The sequence below is a fragment of the Colius striatus genome, unplaced genomic scaffold (genome assembly GCF_028858725.1).
Source record: "Colius striatus isolate bColStr4 unplaced genomic scaffold, bColStr4.1.hap1 scaffold_34, whole genome shotgun sequence".
Classification (NCBI taxonomy): domain Eukaryota; kingdom Metazoa; phylum Chordata; class Aves; order Coliiformes; family Coliidae; genus Colius; species Colius striatus.
In genome coordinates this window covers 744289-765104 of record NW_026908518.1, presented here as the reverse complement: position 1 = coordinate 765104, position 20816 = coordinate 744289, and the positions used below count along the sequence as shown (strand labels likewise).

Here is a 20816-nt window from a genome sequence, read left to right as displayed (position 1 = left end):
CTCTTGGAGAGAAAAATGATGATTCCAGGATGTATCACAGTGGGAGCTAAACTTCTGGAAGAACTGTATTGTCAGACACCAGACAATGGAAGAATGTATATGAGACCAATGACTTTTGAAGAATAAAATCTACTTTGTAACAGGAGATTATTTCTGCTTTGTTTTTAAGCATTCAGGTGGCACTGGAAGCATTCATGTGGATCCCATATAGAGCAAAGAAATGTAGACTGTATCGCACACAGCCAGTGACACTGCATGTCAGCTTCTGTGGAAGTACTGCAGGAACAGTGTAAGTAGAGTTTAATAACTGTATTAGTAAGTTTCCTAAGCATGAAGTCTTGTTACATCAGTTATTTTTAGAAGAGATTGTGTTTCAAGAAGAAGGTAGGAAATGAGGTTACAAAACCTGTTTCAGAAGAGCAGTTCTTAAACAGAACCGATTAGTGATTAATGAATGTTTCTTCCCTAGTGATTCCAGTTTTATTATTGACCTGTTTTAATCCTTTCTTATGTCTCATTGGTGCACTTCTTAAGATTTGTCATGACTTGAAGTAATCTCTTGACATGTATCCAAAGCTTTTTCCAAAGTTGTTAGTTTTTGTTGAGGTAGGATGGTTGGTTGTGTTTATTTTCCTAGAGCAGCTAAAAGATGGGATAATGCTGCTACTCAGTATTTTCTAAACCTTCTCAAAGGTAAATAAAACGTGCTGCCAAAATGACCATTGGTATTTCTGTTTTGGGGAAAAGAAACCGTTGGAGAATTGTAGTACTTGTATTTTGTATTTATTTAAGAATGTTGTATGTTAAAAATACAGAAAGAAGCTACATGAGTGGTTTCTGTGTGGACTAAGGCAAAAACACTTGTGGAGCTGCATGTTGAGTACTGTGGGCTTCCATGCTGCATCAGTTTTGACAGTTGACTAGAGGGTATCTGGCTCTTGGATAGGCTAAATAACGTAGGACTCATGTGACAGTTGTTTTGGACAATGAAGCCTTTCTGTCTATTTGTCCTGAATCTTTGATTCAGCATCACAAATGTATTGTTGTAGTTTTGTATGGAGATGTCACAATCTGGCTTACGGATTTACCCTGTCAGTTGTTGTTTGACGAGGATGTAAGCAGCAGCTCAGAAGAGGAGTATCTTTGTTACACAAGTTAAAAAATAGATTGAGCTCTAAGCAGTCACTTTATTGTCCAGAACTGCTTTCTCTTTAATCTCTTCTTGTCTTTTCCCATACTTGAAGTTTCAGTGGGTCATCCAGTCTTTCTGTGATAGCTTTTGGTCTTACTAGAAAAGCAACTCTTCACTGAGGTATCCTAATCTTGAGTTATATTCTTCTACCTGAAAAACTACCTGCCCATTTACTTACCTTTTATGTGGAGTTTTCTATACTCGTATTTGGGGAGGAGAGGATGAGTTTATGAAAATGAGAAAGGGTCTTTAGGCTGATCAACTCCCCAAGGTAACCAGTAAGCAATGCTTCTCGTGATTTACTTATTTTTTCCCCACACCCAGCTGTGTGTCACCATGCAGAGTGAAGGGAAAGGTTCCTATAGAAGCAGTAATAACACTGAATTTCCTTTCCCAGACTGTACCGTAAGCAGTGATAATTTTTTTTCATTGCTGGCACATCCTTAGTGTCTGCAGAAGCAGTGCTTCACAGTTGACTCGTGGACTTCATCAGCTGTGTTTGCTTGGATGAAGAGCCTAACTAAGCTATACACACGTACAAATAAAACTTCTTTCAAGAAAAGTAAATGTCAAGCTTGGGAAGTGTGCATTTGTACTACAGATTAGCTCATCTTTTAGACTCTGACAAAGATTTTTAGTGTAGAACTAGGACTAGTTTGTGTGTGGAAGTCATTAATCTGTTTTGGCTCTCAATTTTCCTTCAAAGACTAAGGAGAATATTTTTGTAACCCTTCTTATTGCCCTGTTACTTTCATATTTCATTTAAAAGTTACGACAGTTGTAGTAGCTTCTCTAAAGAGATGGTGTACCCATCTAATTGTGATTTCTGTTTCTGTCTGTGTCAAAAGGTGGAAGTGACAAATACTGATAATTTTGTATGGGTTTAATCTTTTTCCTTGTTCCTGTATTTATAACTCTGTTTAGCAACTACCCAGACGACAGCCAAAGTATGTGCTGTAGAAGATACCACATCTGATGTTTTCCTTTATGTGACAATAAAAGCTGAAAAGGTAAGATATTTTTATCTCTACAAACCTCTTTGTGCCCTCTGCTATAGAAGTTATAACTTTGTGACAAATTTAAGACCGAAAAGTGTTATTTGCAAGTGAATTTTGTAATTTGCCATATACAGTAGAAGGGCAATCATTAACTTATTAGAAGATTTATTTTCTAAATCTGTTGTTTGTGAACTTTGGAATGAATTCTGTGAGGTGGAAACTTGTGAACCGCTTTGGAAGGTATTGACAAGCAAATGAAGTCCCCCAGGTACTTCAGATGAACAACTATGTGAATTTACTGTACTCTTGTCCTTCTTTGTGATACACTTAAAGATATTTCAAGAAGGCAGTTGCATGGTGTTATAAAAATAAATACAAGTTCATATGTGCATAAGGCTGAGTTCCCAAACAGTTGGGAGAAAGGAAGAAAGCTCGTTGCACTTACCAAAGTGCGTAACTCCTGCTAAATCTCTGCTGCAGCTACTGTCAGACTTAAGCAGCTGCCTAGTAAAAATAAATTAGTTTGAAAACTTCTACCGTTTGGAGTATTTTACCAAGACTTTTAACATTAGAGCTGTGGTCTTCACTGTAGACAATAACTTGGATTACATCTTAATTTGAATACCTTCTCTGTTCAGAATCACAGTTGGCAAGTGTCACTTCTCTCTGAGCCAGTGAGAACTTTTAAGTTGAATATTGTTTTTTCCTGCCAGGTTTGGATGCACTCTGAATCAAAGGGACATAAAACTAAGATAGTTTTTCTAAAAATGTTTAAAGCTCATAGAAAACTGAGCACAGAATTTTAGGCAAAAGCATGAAACTGGTAAGTAACACCTGTTTGGAGAACATAGAGGAAGATATGACCAACTTTCCTGCCCTGGAATGAGTACTCTTCAGAAAGCATTTGTACATACTGCATATGTCTTCCTGTTGTCTCCAGCTTCAAGTAAATTCTAAAGCAGTATGTGATGGTGACTTGCTTGTTGATTCTGGTCAGTCAAAGACTTGGCTTTTTTAGGTATGCATTAATGATGATCTCGTCTTAAGCAGCTTTGCTCATTTTGAGCAAGCTGAAGAGAATGCAGTGAGTTCAGCAGATTATCAGGAGACCCAAACATCATGAAATCTTGACTCTCTTCCAATGAAAGTTGTTAATCCTGCACTTGATTTGAGGACAGTGCTGCTCCAGCAGAAGGTATCAACAGATCCTGAAACAAGTGGGAACCGTGTGTGTTGGCAGCAATCATTCATGCAGTGCATCGTTTGTCTTTACCTGGATATATTGAACTACTGTATCAGTTGGAATCCAACAAGTGGAACAAATGGTATCCTAACAAACACTGCCTATGTATCAGACTGTACAAAGAGCAATCAAATCAGCAGATGCAGGAATATTCTGAACCATTTTGTACTTGATAAGACAAAGGGTGAGTTGCAGGGTCATTTGTTGATATGCTGAAAAGCATTAGATGCTGTTGAAATAACTTGTAGCATTGATCAGTGATACCTTACTGTTTGATTTGAGTTTAGAGGGATTTCTCTACACAGAGGTAACTTGAATGTTTTCTGTGAGTTGTCTTGTTTAAAACAGACTGGAATCACTATAAATATCCTCTGTCCTTGTTCACTCGGTTCATTTGCATATCTTTATGTAAATACAACTGTCTTTTGGTTGTTCTCTTTGCCATTAGAAAATGAGACAAGCAGAGAAAGAAGTCAGTTGCAACCAACTGTAAAAACACTGGCCTTTCATAGATTCAGATAATCACAAACGTGTTTCTGCATCTTTTAAAATTGTCTTTCTAGATCTTGCTGTATCTGGTTCTGTTCATGAAAAGACATGACAAAGCTCCAACACAGATGACAGTGAAACTGCCACATCTGTAAGTGTTAGATTTTCTATTCAAATGTCAGAATGAATTAAGTTAAGCATCTGTAAGGCAGATTAGGAATACTGTAGTCAGCTATCATGTCCTTTTCTGTAACAAATCTGGGACTAACTCTTGATCTAGTTAAAAGAGAACGTTGTCCTTCAAGTTTGTGGTTCTGGTGGTTTTGGTTTTTTAGATTGCAACGATGGACTTTGAACAGGTTGTGTCTCCTTTTGTACTCACTTGCTCTAGTGCTGTGAAGATGTGTAGTGGTTTTGTGTGGCCAGCTTTTGGTAGTTGTTGGGGGAATACAGGGGCAGATTCTTCAAAGAAAGAGCTGCCAGAAGCTATAGCTTGAGCTGTGAACATGAACTGATTCTCCTGTGTGGTTGATGTTCTTGTTGCATGCTTGATTCTTAATGAAGAAAATTCGGTTAGGTAACAAAACCACCTTGAGCTCAGTAATCTTTTTTTTCTAAAATGTTGCTCTTAAACAGTATTTTACTGCCAGAAAAGGGTTTGTCTTTTCTTGATAGATTGTCAAAACAATCCCAGGATTGCCTTTCAAGGAAAATCCAGCAGTTCACACAGACAGGTATGGTACAGTATGTTACATATTTGAAACAATTGTGTAGCCAGATAATTAGGAGCTGTAGTATGTTTCCAGTTACTCTTCTTAGACAGCTAAAAGGGCAGAGGGTAAGACAAGATGGTTTCTGCACACTCAGTGTATTCAATTGCCTTATTTTATTCTTAGTGTGATTGATAAAGTTTTCAAGCTGAATGAAATCTGACTGAGTTGACTTGTGCAAGGCTTTTATTATGCTGCAAATCACTTGCTGCATATGTAAACAACCTGAGGAGTGTTTTTAATTCAAGTTTTAACTGTTGCAAAGATACATTGTTTCATGGTTTTGCAACTTTAAGAAACCTTTTTCCTGCAGTCCCATCTGATTTTCTTCTGAAGTTGAGGAACCCACCAGTTGTCTTGGTTAAAAAAACCTTTGGGTTATTTTCAGATACCTAAAACCTAATAGTAACTTTTACATCCAAAATGGTACTTTTTGATTTCTTCTTTCATATTTGAGGGTTTTTGTTGGCACAGGTAATACATCAGAGATATTTTGTAGGTGAACTGTTTCATGCCATTTTAGAAATATTGGTGATATTTATCGATTACACTTTCCTTTTGCATTTCCATTGAATTTAATATTTGTATATTTCTCAGGCTTCAGCAGTGCTTAAATTCTGATCCTTTGAAGACACATAGAACTGAAAATGAGCAACAGGTAATTCCAGGATATAACTTCCATTTAACCTCTGCAAACGTGTGTCATATATGTGGAAGGTGTGGGTAGTGTTGAGGCTACAAGAGTGGTCTTTGTGGAGGGACTCTGTGGAGGGACATCAGGGACTGAATCCAGCCACATCAGCAACAAGACCAGACCAAAGGTCAGCAAGCCAGCAAAGTTGATGGTGCCTCTGTGAAAATATGAAGGGCAAAAAAAATGCAGGGGAAGAGACAAAAAGAAAAAAAGCAAGAAACAGAGGCAATGGCCAAGTCAGGGGACAGTAGGAGTCTCAGCATTGTTCTGTGTGACGTGTGTGTGAGTTGTACTTCATTTGTGTTTACATTTCTTTGGCTAATTCTTCTCAAAAAAATAGTTTTTAAGTTGGATGTAAGCTCAAACCCATCTACTAAGTATTGCCTTTGTCATCTATTTCATATGGTTTCAGAGTTTTCAAAATCTTGAAGAAAGAAACTTTGTCTTTCTTGGCAAGAAAATGAAGCCACCATCAATTCTGGAAACAGCACCACTTCTTGAAGATCTGGAAAGGGTAATGCTAATGTAATACATTACATTTAGTATTTTTAAGACTAGTATCATACCTTAACTTTCAGATACTAAATATGACAGTAGCTAATTTTGATTGAGGAATGTGTAGGAGGTTGTTCATACGGTTGAGTAAATTATGCTTCAGAGAGACTGTAGAATTGTACAGTTTCATCTGATCTATCAACCACTGCTACAAATGATGGCATTTGAATTAGATGTAAGAATTTAAGTCCTCATCCCAGAAGAACTCTTATCATATTGTGTGTTAAGGAAATGTATTATGCAGTGGGTCAAAGGCTTTTAAATTGCTCAGTGCTTTGTGTTGCCTTGTTGGTGTTTCAAGCACACGATTTTCAGGTAGAACTCTTTATTTCTCTTTCTGTAGGAACTTACTTGGAAAAAAGTTTTAGGCCCTGACTCCACTGAATCTTACTGTTGGCCACCAATAGCTCAAGGATGTGATGTAGTTGCCGTCTCATGTCAGGGAAATAATCCTTTCTTGTATATTCCACCAATTCTTACACTTTTGCAGTTGAGCTGTTGCTACAAACCTTGAGAAACAGGAGTGGAGGATGTATATATTAGAGTACTGCAGGTTTTGTGTTCTAAGGTGCAAATGTCAATGAATGATCCAAAAGGTAGTGCATGTTGAGAATGGGTGCATCTGATGTCATCTTAGAGTATCTTCATGATGCTGCCCAGGTTATTTAGGCCATCTGCTTAGACATTGACAGAGATGGACTGCATGAGTGTGGGAGTCTGTAACTTATTTATCAAGTAATATCTAACAAGTGGTTAATGTCATATCACTTTGATACTCGATGAAGCTTGATTTTTAAGGGGCTGTTACATAGTGAAATGGAAATGTCTGGTTTGATTTTTAAAACATTGTCATTCATTTTTCTAATGCATTAGATCACCGAAACATAGACTCACTGAGGCTGTAAGGGACCACTGAAAATGGCTCACATAGCTCCAAGTAAGACAAGATGTTTCTGCTTCTATGAAACTTTTGGACCTTTCACCGTGTGTTGCTGCACATCCATTTGTCTCCAGCTTGGTGCACGGTTCCTCGGGCCTGTACCATCTGCATTGAAGAGGTGATATGGTGTTAAAAGCTTCTGTTTGAAGCATTGAAAGGCCTGTTTTGCGCATTTTAGTTTTGCCCTAAATTCTGAAATAGTACAATGACTAAGATTCTAAACAGTTGTCTCATGCTCTACTGTAACTGTTTTGTACATCCACACCTAGCCACTAGCACTTATCTTGTGTCCTGGGTGGAAGGAGGCACAACTTGTTTTTGAGCTACTGAAAACATACCAGAGATGCTCCAGACAGCTTCATCCAATGTTGTTAATACTTGGGCAGAACAAAGAAGCAGCTAAAAGTGTGAAAATCTGAGGAAGTAAGAATACTTCTGTCGTCTTAATGACACTTGAATGCAATGTAGGCTGTCTTAGTTGTTTGTGACCAGAATGTTCAGAATGTTTTTGTGGTTGTTGATTGAGTGGCAGAACTACAAGTGAGTTTTCCAAAGACAGAGCTAGTAAAATGCTTGTTTGACTGCTCTGTGCCACACAGTGCAGAAATTAATTTGACCTAATATTTTGAGAAAGCTACTGTATATCCTGAGGTGTCTTCTCATGGAACTTCCAGTCAGTGTGGTATAGAGCTGAACAATTGTATCAAATGTTACAAGTATGATCTGAATTCTTCAATGACTCAAAACATAATCATTTGGGGATTGAAAATGTTGGGAAGTCTCTAAGACGAGACATTCTGAGCATGACATGAAACTGGAAAAACATCACTTTTTGTGAAAAGTCTAGTGATTTGGCAGCACTGCAAATGTCCATGTTTTGGGGCTTTTGTTTAAGACTATCTGAGGTAGTGCACTGTGCTTATGGAGTGTGAAACTTCTTCAGTGGTACTTCAATGAGAAACTTCAACACTGACAAATCATCAAAAATCACACGTATAAGAAAATACCGATGTGAGATTTTGATTGTGATGGGTTTTAATTTTGCTTCTGGAAGCTGTCAGAAATTCACACCCTGTGTGAGAGTTGTATATTGTACATTATAAGTTTAACAGAAGATTTACGATTTACCGATGTTCTTTGGCATATAACAATGCTTCATGCTTCTTAAAAGAAGAAATACACAGTAAAGCATGTCTAGATTACATGAATTACCAGCCCTCTGGTTTGTATCCACCTTTAGGTTGTACAGCCTTGTATGGACAGTGAACGAACCGCTGTGTTACTCAAAATACTGGCTTTTACCCACAGTAATCTTCAGAAGGTGCTGACATTCACTAATTCAGGAGATGAGGCAGAAATGGTTCATCGGGTGAGCATCATTTTACACAGGTAGGTGGGGTTTTTTAATTATTAAGATATAACAAACTAAAATATCTTGACTTCTAAGAATAAAGGAGGTTTGTGAATTTGTAATTTAACTACTTCTGCTAAAAATAGCCCAAACCCTGCCCTTCTGCCAGCTAGAAGAAAGGCTGACAGGAATGTCTGACACAGAATGCATTCATGATGACATTTTTAACTATGTTCTGTCTCATTTTGATAAATCCCAATATGGTTCCTCCCCACAGTTACAGCTGTGGATATTGGGTCCCTCCTTCGGGACACGGCCTGCTCTGGCCATAGTGATAAAGAAGGAAATCACTGCCCCTGGCTCGGGGCCATTAATGAAGTGAATCGCTGCCCCTGGACTGGGGCCAGCTTTAGCAAAATGAGTCTCTACCGCTGCTGCAGGGTCTTTAAAGAAATGCAAACAAACCTCAGCTTCCCCAGTTCTCTCCATAGAATGCAGGGGAGTCTCTGTTCCAACACACCTCCTCCTCTCTTTCATCACCGACCTTGGAGTCCACGTGGTTGTTTCTCTCACTGTTCCTACTCCTTGCACCACCGCCAGCCAGAAGAAGAAAGGGCAGAAGAAAGAAGAATGGAGGAAGAAACCTTCTCTTCAGGCTTCTTGTTACAAAGTGATGGTGGAGGTATCTCATTGGCTCAGCCCCAGCAGTGGGTCTGGCTCAGAGCTGGGGAGAGCTGCGAGCAGCTTCTTCCAGGAGCCATCTTTACAGCCCCTTCCCCCTCACCAGAAAAGGCTGTCATGGCAAACCATGACAAAGTGGTTTGGGAAGGACCTTTTTTCTTAATGCTTAAATCAGTGGATGGAGAGATGGAAACAGCCACTGTTAAAGTGATGTCACACTTCACATGCTTCGAGTAGTACACTTACAAGTGTGTATAAACCGTGTGCTTAGCTTTAACAGATGAATGCATGCAGTCTTTGGAAGCTACAGATGCCACTTGTGTGACACATTTCAGTTTTCCTCTCCAAGAATCTTTGCTCATCGTGTACACAGCATGCCTGACAACTTCTGTAATGCGATAAAGGTTTGACAAACCGTTACCAGGTTAATACTGCATTTGATCACAAAGTAGTGGATACACAGAAGCTGTTAAAAATACGTGTGTATTTGTTTTAGGATTCTTCTGTAGACCAAGAGATCACAAAGGCAAAGTCAGTCGTTCTGTTAACAGAAAACGAGTGTGATGCACTTGGGATCCTCCGCTATTTGCAGCAGGCAGAAGCTGAAGTTCCCCCAGAACTGCCTGGTTTGACTGCCAAGGTGCTAAAAGATGAAGAATACCAGAAATTGTCAAGGCCACTGTGTACCCATCTTAAAACATTTGGGGCTTGCAGGTAAGGAATTGCCAAGCTTTCTTACCACCCATACTGGTGTAGGAAGGTGGTATATGCCTCAATGATGCTGCTTCTGTTTTCTTGCTCAATTTTGCTGTTGGATACTTTTATGAAACCATTTTTTGCTCATGACTCTTTTTCTTGTGGTTACTTTTGCATCAGTTTCACTCTTCTTAGATACTGCTACGAAAATCAAAATACCAACATTTTCTGGAGACCAATCTCATGTAGCCTGACAGGATATCATAATTCATTATCATTCCTGCCCAAGTGTTCTTGAGGGAACTTCAGGCTCTTTTTATTAGTATTCTAGCCCATAATTGCCCAAGGCTTATGCTTTGCTCTCTCCTCTGTTGTCTTCTGTCCCTCCAGATTAGGTAAGTAGATGACTTCTCTGAGCTGTGTCTAACTGGATTCTAACAGGGCCTTGGATGAAGCCCTCAGATATTCCTTCTAGTGTGGATGACCCTTGTTGCAAGTAACACAAAATTCAGTGTTAGTCTTTGTTTTATTCTGGAACTAGTTTCCTGGTGATTTTTGGTTTTGTTGTATAAACTTGTCCAACAAGAGCTTTTTGGCCACTTCTGTCTAATCTCCAGTCATTGGTGCTACTTGAAACAGAAATTGAATACTGAGGGCTGATGAAATGTTAGTGTTAAAAGATGTTGTAAGCCACATCAAAAATAGTTTACAAGTAAAAGGGCTTTGTTCTAAAACCAGTTTTTAAATATGTAGAAACAGAACAGTGTGTCTGGATCGTCGTCAAGTTAATTTACAAAGAGACGTGCCCCAGCATATCCCAGATACAGTGACACAGACACCTGGATATCTGATGGTAAGTTACAGTTATTGCTTTTTCCCTTGGTTTGGTGTACCAGGAACACATCTTAAATACCTCCTTAGCATATTACCTTCATGTTAATGTAGTACATATCCCACATCTCTTGGGTATTTGGGAGATTTTTAGCTTTTTTAGTTTCTCTGTTGCTTAGGTGTGTGTCAGATTTTCCCTTAATCTTTAGCTTGACCTAAAATTGTTTTGTAGGTGGTTCTGAGTTTACCTTAGGTTTTCTCCTGCATTGGAGGCTCATGTTCTATGGGAAGAGGACATTTGTTCTGTTTATTCCTTTCCTCTATCTATTTAGAACATAAACCAAAATAGGCAAAGATTAAAGGTCCTGTAAATGTCATTATTTTTGTAGTAGAGCAAACACAATCCTCTGGAGTGAAGAAACATTGCAGTGGAAGATCATGCCTGTTTAACAAGTGTTAAAGGGAGGATTTCTCCTTCTCTGTCACGTTGATGCAGACTTCCTGAAAAATGAGTATATTCTGGCCTTGTCAATTGAACCAAATATTTTCTCTATTTGCACTGTCCATAGACATGGGATATAAATTCTCTCTTCTAGATGGAGCAGTTGCTTCCTACTAAGGTGTCATTGTGGTTTTGAAAACAGTTTTGATAGAATCCTGTTACATTCACACTGCCATTTTTAGTAGTTAAATAGTCATGAAACCTTCCTGGTTACTGGTTTGACTTTGCTATAGTGGCTCTTCACATCTCAGTAACAATTTGTATGTCAAAACTCCCTTCACTTGGCTTTTCAGTCCCGACTTTACTAGAGAGTCTTCCTGTACAGCAGTACTGTAGAGTCTGTCTCATCTCCACCTTGGATAATGATTGCTGAGGGTAGATGTGTAGACACTGGTGCTTCCTTTCAAGGTTAGTGCTTGGATCTGAGAACTGCTGGGTGCTTTCCTTTTTGGATGAGCTGCTTACACTTTCTTCCTGTCCTGTCTTTTGCTAGAATTCAGGTGTGCTCAAGTCATGCAATCAATGGGTGTTCCCCATTCCCAAAAATCATAGGTTGTGAGAATAGACAATAAAAACTGGGTGGATTCCTTGGTGTCACTCCATTTCTGCCTAATAAAGAAGCTTTTGTTGGCAGCTGGTAGTTGAAACTCGTTGATAACCTATAGATACAGTTTGAGTGCTTGAAACCTGGACAGATTTCATAATACTCCTGTTATAAACTTGTACTTCCCTTTTGTGCACTCAAGACAGCAGTTGTGGCCTCTTTCCTCATCTAGTTCTGCTTCTGCTGACTGCAGAGCCTGGATATATGTCTTACAAATCAGTTGTCAATTGGATAAGTGTTCACTGTCTCTTTTGTTTAGAACTCGGTATCATGTTGCTTTCCTTTAAGAATCTCTAGTTGCACTGTGAGAGTTTTAGGGTTTTAGTAAGTGGAAATTACCTTTCTGGTCTTCTTTTCTGTCTGGCCTCATACACTCAGCTGTACCTCAGTACTTGTGCCTAGCATGAGCCTTTGGATGAAATGCACCCAGCATTTTGTGAATTGGTGTTCTTGATAGCTTATGTCAAGCATTTTCCGTGCAAAAAGAGGGAAGGCGTCACGCTTCCCCAGTCAGTTCTTCTAAATCTCATTGTAAGGTTGGAGACCACTTAAAATTAAGCTTGGATGATGTGAAATGCCTTAGTGGTTAGTAGCTTGACAGGTAATACTGTAGTTCACTAGTGTTCGTTTAAGTGGAATACCACCAAGACCTAGTAGATCTTGCTCTATAAACTTGTGTCCAGTCTGGACTGGGCTATGGACAGTTACCATTCATAAGGATTCATTCATTCAGGATTATTCATAATCTTTGGAGTAATAAGAGGTCATCATCTTCTGAAATGCATGTGTACAGCAGTATTTGTCATCTCTTTAGGCTGGAAAGAGGTAGGTCATCTTCAATATGAAAACGTCTCATTAACTTAAGAAACCATCAGTTGTCTTTATAACGTATTTTATGCTTTCAGATTCTGCCTCTCCACGTTGTAAATGCAACAAACTACTTTGGTCAAATAGTAGATCAGCAGAAGGACCAATATACAATTCTTGCTGAAGGAATTAATGGGTATTTTAAGGAACCTGGTAATAAGATTGCTGTTAAAAATGTGGAGAAGCTGGCATTTCATGGTTTGTGTCAGAAAACAGTTGTTCACAGGTAAAAATGTGGATTTTTTTTGGTTTAAATTATTCATGTGCACTTTTTAATACAAAGTAATTTAGAACTTTTACTGCTAAGTTAAAGTTAACCCACCATGAAAACTAGCAAAAAAATCTCTGCTGTACAAATTGTTCTTTAAAAAGCTCTCCCATGCTGCCTGTGCTGAAGGGAAGCCAGAATGGCTCCACATACACACCACTGAACATTGTGCTGTGAAAGTTTAATCTTTTTTAGACACAAGGAGGTGAAGAAACTTTACAACTATAATAATTCTTTGTTTCCTCTCCAACTCTGAAGGGCTCAGGTGCTAGATATTTCCCCAAAAGAGAAGGAAAATATGTTCTGTAGTGTCAAAATTAACTATATAGATGAAGGCAGAACATGTCAAGTCCAAAGTTACCAGCTGCTTCCCTCACCTGCCAAGTTTCAGTGTCTGCCACCTCAGGCTGGGGACTTTGTAGAGTGACACCCATTGGTAATGAACTGGAGTGGAACCCAAAGGTAATATTTATCAGATTTTCAATGGTATGTTCTTTTATTTCTCTTTGTGTGTTATTTTCTGTAAGAAAGCAGTAATGAACTGCAAACTTAGTTTTCAAATTTAACTCCTCATTAGTATTGACAAGAAATATCTACTATTGGCCAGATTCTGAGAAGTCAGCTTTCTTGGTTTGTTTTCCTGCAAAATCAAGTGAGATTTATGCGATTTTTTTTCTTCAATTCTTCTGAATTCAGTATCTTCTTCCAGAAAACGTTATTGCTGCTTTTGCATCTGTGGGGATTCAACGGGGGAAGGGTAGCCTCTGTAAATGAAACTGTGTTTGAGTACTGTCCCATTCAGGAAGCTCCTTCCTTAATGAGTAACAAAATCTGGTTTTATTTGTTTAATACTCGTGTCATGTTTAAGCTTGGAAGATTTGTTTCATTACAGTTATTGTAAAGTTATGTTGGAATTCACCTCAAGTGCAGTGACTTTTTTTCCTTAGGTAACTAATTCTATTCATCAAACAGTTAAAGGAGAACTACACAAAGCGAAAGTAGTACTGACCTTGGGAAACACAACTGGGATTGACCCAATGGGAGGTATAGAATTGCAGCATTACAAAATATTTGTATCTAAACTCCTTTACCAAGAGCACCTGTTCTTTTCTTTGCTTCTGTCCGTTCCAAGTTCAATTTGATTCCACACGGTATTCAGGTAATACTGTTGGATAATTTACTGTGGTGGCGTCTGACCCCTGGAACAGGTTTCTCAGAGACTGTAGAGTCTCTGTCCTTGGAAATAAGCAGAAGCAACCAGCATGTGGTCCTGGGCACATGATTCTAGGTGTCCCTGCTTGAGCAGGGAGTTTGGATGAAATTATCTCCAGAGGGCCATTCCAGCCACAGCCATTCTGTGGTAAACTGAGATAACTTCTCATGGCAATAATCTCAGCCATGGGATGAAATTGTTTTAATTATTGGTTTTCTCAGAGTCAACTCTTCAGGTTTTCCTGAAATGAAAATATTACAGTCAGTGCCATGTTTGTATTGTTCTGTCAGTTCCCTGGCCTGTAATAAAGGCACTGGCAAATATTCTTCTGGGTAAGACTGACTAGAAGGTAACAGCCCTCCATGCAGTGAGTGTTTCCTCTGAACATTCTCCTATTCTCCCCAAACTTTATTGGTAGGAGATTGACTTAGAGATGAGTTTCGCTTAAAGAGTTGGTTATTTTTTAATTGTCTGGACAAGTTCATCAGAAAGGCCACCCCTCCATCTCAGGATCATGACGTGCCTCTTGTGGCTGCTTGGTCCTGTCCAAGAGTACAGTTAGTTAGTGTTTTGGAATGTGTGATGCTGTTTTCCATCTGAGCATTCAGTCCATTTCAGATGAAAAATAAAGTGGAAACGGGGAATTCCTGGAAGTAATTCTCTTTAGCAGCTTCCTTTTCTATATGGCACATCTCAGCCTTTTTCTGATTGCCATGCTTTTGTTCTTGTTTAGAGTTTTTCTAACTGTGTCCCCCCAGCAGTTTTCTTCTTCTATTTTGGTCTAGGAAGTTATTCTGTGTGGTGTGTATTTCAGCTGTAACTTGTGTAATCAGGGCTCGGATTGTTTACTTGGTTGCTCTCTTGGTTGTGTTCCATGGAGTTAACTACGAGTTCCTTACGACACTATTATGATGAAAAAGATGGCAATATCTGGAGAAGAATTAAACATGGGAACGTGCCTGTTGGGACATTGGGAGAAAACCAATTACTTTCAGGTATCAATAAATGGGTACATGTTTAAAGTTTTACTTAGAGCAGCTTAGAGTTAGAGAGAGACTACTGATGAGTTATGGTTTCAACTTGGTGTGTTTTGTCATCCAAGGTCCGGGTTACCAGGCTTCCAGACTTTAAGGTGTCAGTCAAGGAATACGACGTTCAATCTGAGGTTTTGCCTACAGGTCTGGGAACTGACAATGCAGAACATAGAACACAACTTCAGAAGCTGTGCAGCCACATGAACATATTGGACATGCAGCAAACTTGGAGCCCTTGTAAGAGTTTACAAGGTTTTTTGAGCATACACTTTATGAAAAAAGAATGCTACAATTAAGGAGATGTTTTCATGATTGATATTACTGACTGTGTGTTTCGTTTGAACACAGAAACAAGTGTTTGTAATATGTCTGCATTCCTGTGACTGTCTGTAGTGGGTCTGGGATGGTAGTGATTTTCCACAGCAGCTCCTGCAGTGCTGTGCTTACTGTTGATATCAATATTATGACTACCGCTCACACAGCATCAGGGCTGTCCCTCCAGCACTCCTTCCCCCACCTTCACCAATAGCTGTGCGTGGGCATGATCTTGGCACGGGCCATGGCCAGGACAGCTGACCCAGGCTGACCAAGGAGATATTCCATACCATATGATGTCAGCTCAGTAATATAAACTGGGGGAGAGGAGCAGGAAGGGGAGGCGAGATTCATTTCTGGCCTTCCCAAAGCAACCGCTACGCGTACCGCAGCCCTGCTTCTCGGGAGGTGGCCGGACGTCGCTGCTGATGGGAAGTGGAGAGGAACAGCTTTATCTGCTTCTGCTTTGCTTCCCGCGCGCGGCTTTGCTGCTTCTTTATTAAACTGCTTTTATCTCAACCCACGAGACTCCCATCTTATTTTCTCCCCTTCCCTGGCTTGCTGAGGAGGTGGGGGACAGAGTGGTGTGGTGGGCACCTGGCATCCAGCCAGGCTCAAACTACCACACCTACTTACCACTGTAGTTGGGGGTCTGTGTACCTGCTTTCTTGTAGTGTCCAGACGCAATCGCGTAACTTGTACCGGCAGCCTGTATTTTTCCAATGGGAGCTGAGCAGGCCAAGTGCATGGGATTGGAGAAAACTGCCACAGGAAAGCAGCTCAAAATGTGACACAGTGCTGGCTGATAGACTACATGGGGAACTACTTACCACTGTAGTTGGGGTCTGTGTACCTACTTGCTTGTAGTGCCCACACGCAGTGGTGTAACTTCTACTGGCAGCCTGTGTGTTTTCAATGGGAACTGAGCAGCCCAAGTGCATGGGATTGGAGATAAGTCCCACAGGAAAGCAGCTGCAAATGTGACACAGTGCAAGATGATAGACTGCAATGGGACCTACTTACCACTATAGGTGGAGTCTGCCTTCCTGCTTTCTTGTAGCTCCCATACTCAGTGGTATAACTTAACCGACAACATGTATTTTTTCAATGGGAGCTGAGGAGAAAAAGTGTGGTATTGAAGATAGCTCCCACAGGAAAGCAGCTGCAAATGTGACACCGTGCTGGCTGATAGACTGCAACGGGACCTACTTACTACTGTAGCTGGGGTCTGCCTTCCTGCTTTCTTGTAGCTCCCATACGCAGTGGTATAACTTCCACCGACAACATGTATTTTTTCAATGGGCGCTGAGCAGTCCAAGTGAGTGGGATTGAAGATAGCTCCCACAAGAAAGCAACTGTAACTGTGACACAGTGCTGGCTGATAGGGTACACCGAGATCTACTTACCACTGTAACTGAGGTCTGCCTTTCTGCTTTCTTGTTGCTCCCATACACAGTGCTATAACTTAACTGACAGCATATATTTTTTCCCTGGGAGCTGAGCAGTCCAAGTGAGTGGGATTGGAGATAGCTCCCACAGGAAAGCAGATGCAAATGTGGCACAGTGCTGGTTGATAGACTACATAGGGACATACTTACCACTGTAGTTGCGGTCTCCGTACCAGCTTTCTTGTAGCTCCCATACGCAGTGGTATAACTTAACCGACAACGTCTATTTTTTCAAAGGGAGCTGAGCAGTCCAAGTGAGTGGGATTGAAGATAGCTCCCACACAAAAGCAGCTGCAAATGTGACACAGTGCTGGCTGATAGACATGGGGACATCACAGCACACGTGGACACTGCAACGGGGTTCAGTGACATTGCCACAGTTGTGGCAATTGCAGAGAGACTGTGTGACATCACAGCTTATCTGGGCACTGCTACAGTGCTGTGTGACATCACAGCAGACATGGGCACGGCAACAGTTCTCTATAACATCACATCACATCTGGACACTGCAACAGTGCTCTGTGACATCACAGCACATGTGGGAACTGCATCCAGGCTGTGTGACATCATAGAATCCTAGAACGGTAGGGGTTGGAAGGGACCATTAGAGATCATCTAGACCAACCCCCTCCCCCACAATCAAGTTCACTTAGGTCAGGTCGCACAGGAACGTGTCCAGGCTTATGCTGAATCCTCCAAGAAAGGAGACTCCACAAGCCCTTTGGGCAGACTGCTCCTGTTCTTTCTGTTCCACGGACGTTTGACATCACAGCACATTTGAACACTGCAACAGTGCTCTGTGACATCACAGGATGTGTGGGCCCTGTAACAGTGCTCTGTGACATCACAGCACTCCAGGGCACTGCAAGAGTGTTCTGTGACATCACAGCACAAATGGACATTGTTACAGTGCTCTGTGACCTGACAGCACATCTGGGTACTACAAGAGTGCTCTGTGACATCACTGCACAGATGTGCACTGTTACAGTGCACTGTGACATTACATCTGAGTACTCAATCACTGCTCTTACATATATCAGCAACACTGGGCTCTACAACAATGCTCTGTGACATCACAGCACATGTGTGACATGACAGCACATCTGGGCACTTCAATAGTGCTCTGAGACTTCACATAGTATCTGGGCACTGAAAAGACACTCTGGCATCACAGCAGACGTGGGCACTGCAACAGTGCTCTGAAACATATCACAAGAGGACATTGCTACAGTGCTCTGTGATATCACAGCACATCTGGGAACTGCAACAGGGCTGTGTGACATTGCAGCACATCTGGGCAGTGCTACACTGCTCTGTGACATCATAGCATATCTAGGCACTGGAACGGGGCTGTGTGACATCACAGAACATCTGGACACTGCAACAAGAGTGTTTGACATCACATCACATCTAGACACTGCCGTGGGGTTCTGTGATGTCACATCACCACTGGACACTGTCACAGTGCTCTGTGACATCACAGCAGATGTGGGTACTCAATCACTGCTTTGATATATAACAGCACATCTGGGCACTGCAACAGGGCTATATGACATCACTGCACATGTGGGCACTGCACCAGTTTCCTGTGAAATCATAGGACATCTGGGCACTGACATGTGTGACATCCAAGATCATTTGGGCATTGCAGAGAGACTGTGACACCACTGCACTTCTGAGTGCTGCAACAGTTCTCTGTGACATCACGTATGGGTTCTGTGATGTCACATCACCACTGGGCACTGCAACAGTGCTCTGTGACATAACAAGACATCTGGGAACTCAATCACTGCTCTGATATATAACAGCATATTTGGGCACTGAAACAGTGCTGTGTGACATCACAGGATGTCTGGACACTGCAACAGGTCTGTGTGACATCACAGCACATGTGGGCACTGCAACAGGGCTGTGTGACATCACAGCACATGTGGGCACTTCAACAGTTTCCTCTGAAATGACAGGACACCTGGGCACTGACGTGTGACATCCAAGATCACTTGGGCATTGCAGAGAGACTCTGTGACACCACAGCACTTCTGAGTGCTGCAACAGTTCTCTGTGACATCACATCTGGGAAGTGCAACAGGTCTGTAAACCTGGCTGTGTGACATCACAGCACATCTGGGAACTGCAGTGGGACTCTCTTACATACAGCACATCTGGGCACTGCAACAGGGCTCTGTGACATCACAGCACATGTGGGTACTGCAACAGGAGTCAGTGACATTGCAGCACATTTGGGAATTGCAGAGAGGCTGCGTGACATCACAACTCATCTGGGTACTGCTACAATGCTCTGTGACATCACAGCAGACGTGAGCACTGCAACAGTTCTCTATAACATCACATCAACTCTGGACGCTGCAACAGTGCTCTGTGACATCACAGCACATCTGGGAAAGGCAACAGTACTCTGTGACATCATAAGACGTGGGCACTGCAATAGGACTGTGTAACGCAACAGCACATCTGGGCTTTGCAGCAGGGCTGTCTGATATGACAGCACATCTGGGCACTGCAATAGTGCTCTGTGACATCACAGGACATCTGGACACTGGACACACAGTGCTCTGAGATTTCACATAGTATCTGGGCACTGAAACGAGACTCTGTAACATCACAGCAGACGTGGGCATGGCAACAGTTCTCTATAACATCACATCACCTCTGGATGCTGCAACAGTGCTCTGTGACATCACAGCACATCTGGGTACTGCATCCAGGCTGTGTGACATCATAGAATCCTAGAATGGTAGGGGTTGGAAGGGACCATTAGAGATCATCTAGAGCAACCCCCTCCCCCTCAATCAAGTTCATATACTGCACTTCGGAGCCTGTTCAGGGTTTTTCCAAGAGGAAGTAAATACTTATACACATCTTGTTTTCCCATCACATGCATGTTTGGATTTGGTTCAGGAACCTCATAGGCTTTTCCATACATACTTACTGACATTCCACTTCGAGCTTTCGCTCTTATTTTTGTAGCAATGCAAGTGGAAGTGCCTGAAGCCATTTCAATTTAGCGTCCTGACAGATTTTTCTAATCTCTCTTTTTAGGGTCTGATTCATTCTTTCCACTTTTCCACTCAATTGCTGTCTCCAAGGGGCATGTAAATCCCAGGAAATTCCTAGGACTTTGCTTACCTCTTGTACCACATTGGCCACAAAATGTGGTCCTCTGTCTGAAGATATTCCAAATGGAACTCCAAACCTTGGAATAATTTCTTGCAGGAGCCATTTAACTGTTTCCGTAGCCTGATTGGTGCGTCAGGGAAAGACTTCTGGCCATCCTGAAAAGGTGTCAACCCCAACCAACACATATTTATATCCATTGCATTTAGGTAATTCTGTAAAATCAATTTGCCAATAATCTCCTGGTTCCACTCCAGTTTTTATTTTGCCCATCTGTGCCCTTTTTTTTACTATTGGATTGTTCTTTAAACAAATTTCACATTTCACAATTACTCATTTGGCCATTTCCAACATTTGTATTGATATCACACTTTTCAGAAGCTGAGTCATAGCTTCTGCACCCCAATGACACTCCCTGTGCTTTGTTTGCAAAACCTCTCTCATGACTAAGGGAGGCAACACTACCTGACCTGTACTTGTCGTCCACCATCCTTCTGAATTTTTCTCTGCATTTAGTAACTCAGACAATTTCTCATCCTCCCCGGAATGTTTTGGTGGCTCCCTAGGAAGCGCTACTGTTCTGGTGGGGATGATTGCCATTTGTGAGACTGTGTGTTGTGCTATTTTACTCTCCTTGAGTTCCCTGTCTGATGTACTTTACAGTGCATGATTGTTGCTTGAACTGGTTCCTGCACTGCCACTAGCAGTTGCAAGATTTCCTTTTGATGCTTATTGTTTGTTCCCTGGGAAGACAGTCGTCCTCTTTCTTTCCACAGGGTGCCATGGACCTGACTACTCCAAAAGCATATTTTGAATCAGTCCAAATACTAACTCGTTTTCCTTTACTGAATTCCAAAGCACTTCTCAATGCAATCAGTTCTGCCTTCTGTGCAGAAGTTGTGCTTGACAATGCATTTGCTTCTATTATCATGTTTTCGGTTGTTACCACATATCCTGCGTGGTGAGTTCCATTCATGACGAAGCTGCTGC

The 20816-nt window shown here is 41.3% G+C and overlaps 1 long non-coding RNA gene and 1 pseudogene across 1 annotated transcript; both read left to right on the top strand.

Moving 5' to 3' along the window:
• Positions 1 to 20816, top strand: part of LOC133629191 (DNA-(apurinic or apyrimidinic site) endonuclease-like) — a 150586-nt pseudogene that overhangs the window by 117853 nt on the left and 11917 nt on the right.
• LOC133629187 (uncharacterized) lies at positions 5862 to 8251 on the top strand. The gene is made up of 3 exons (XR_009820981.1): positions 5862 to 5900; positions 6815 to 6878; positions 8122 to 8251. It is a non-coding gene; the product is annotated as an uncharacterized LOC133629187 (long non-coding RNA).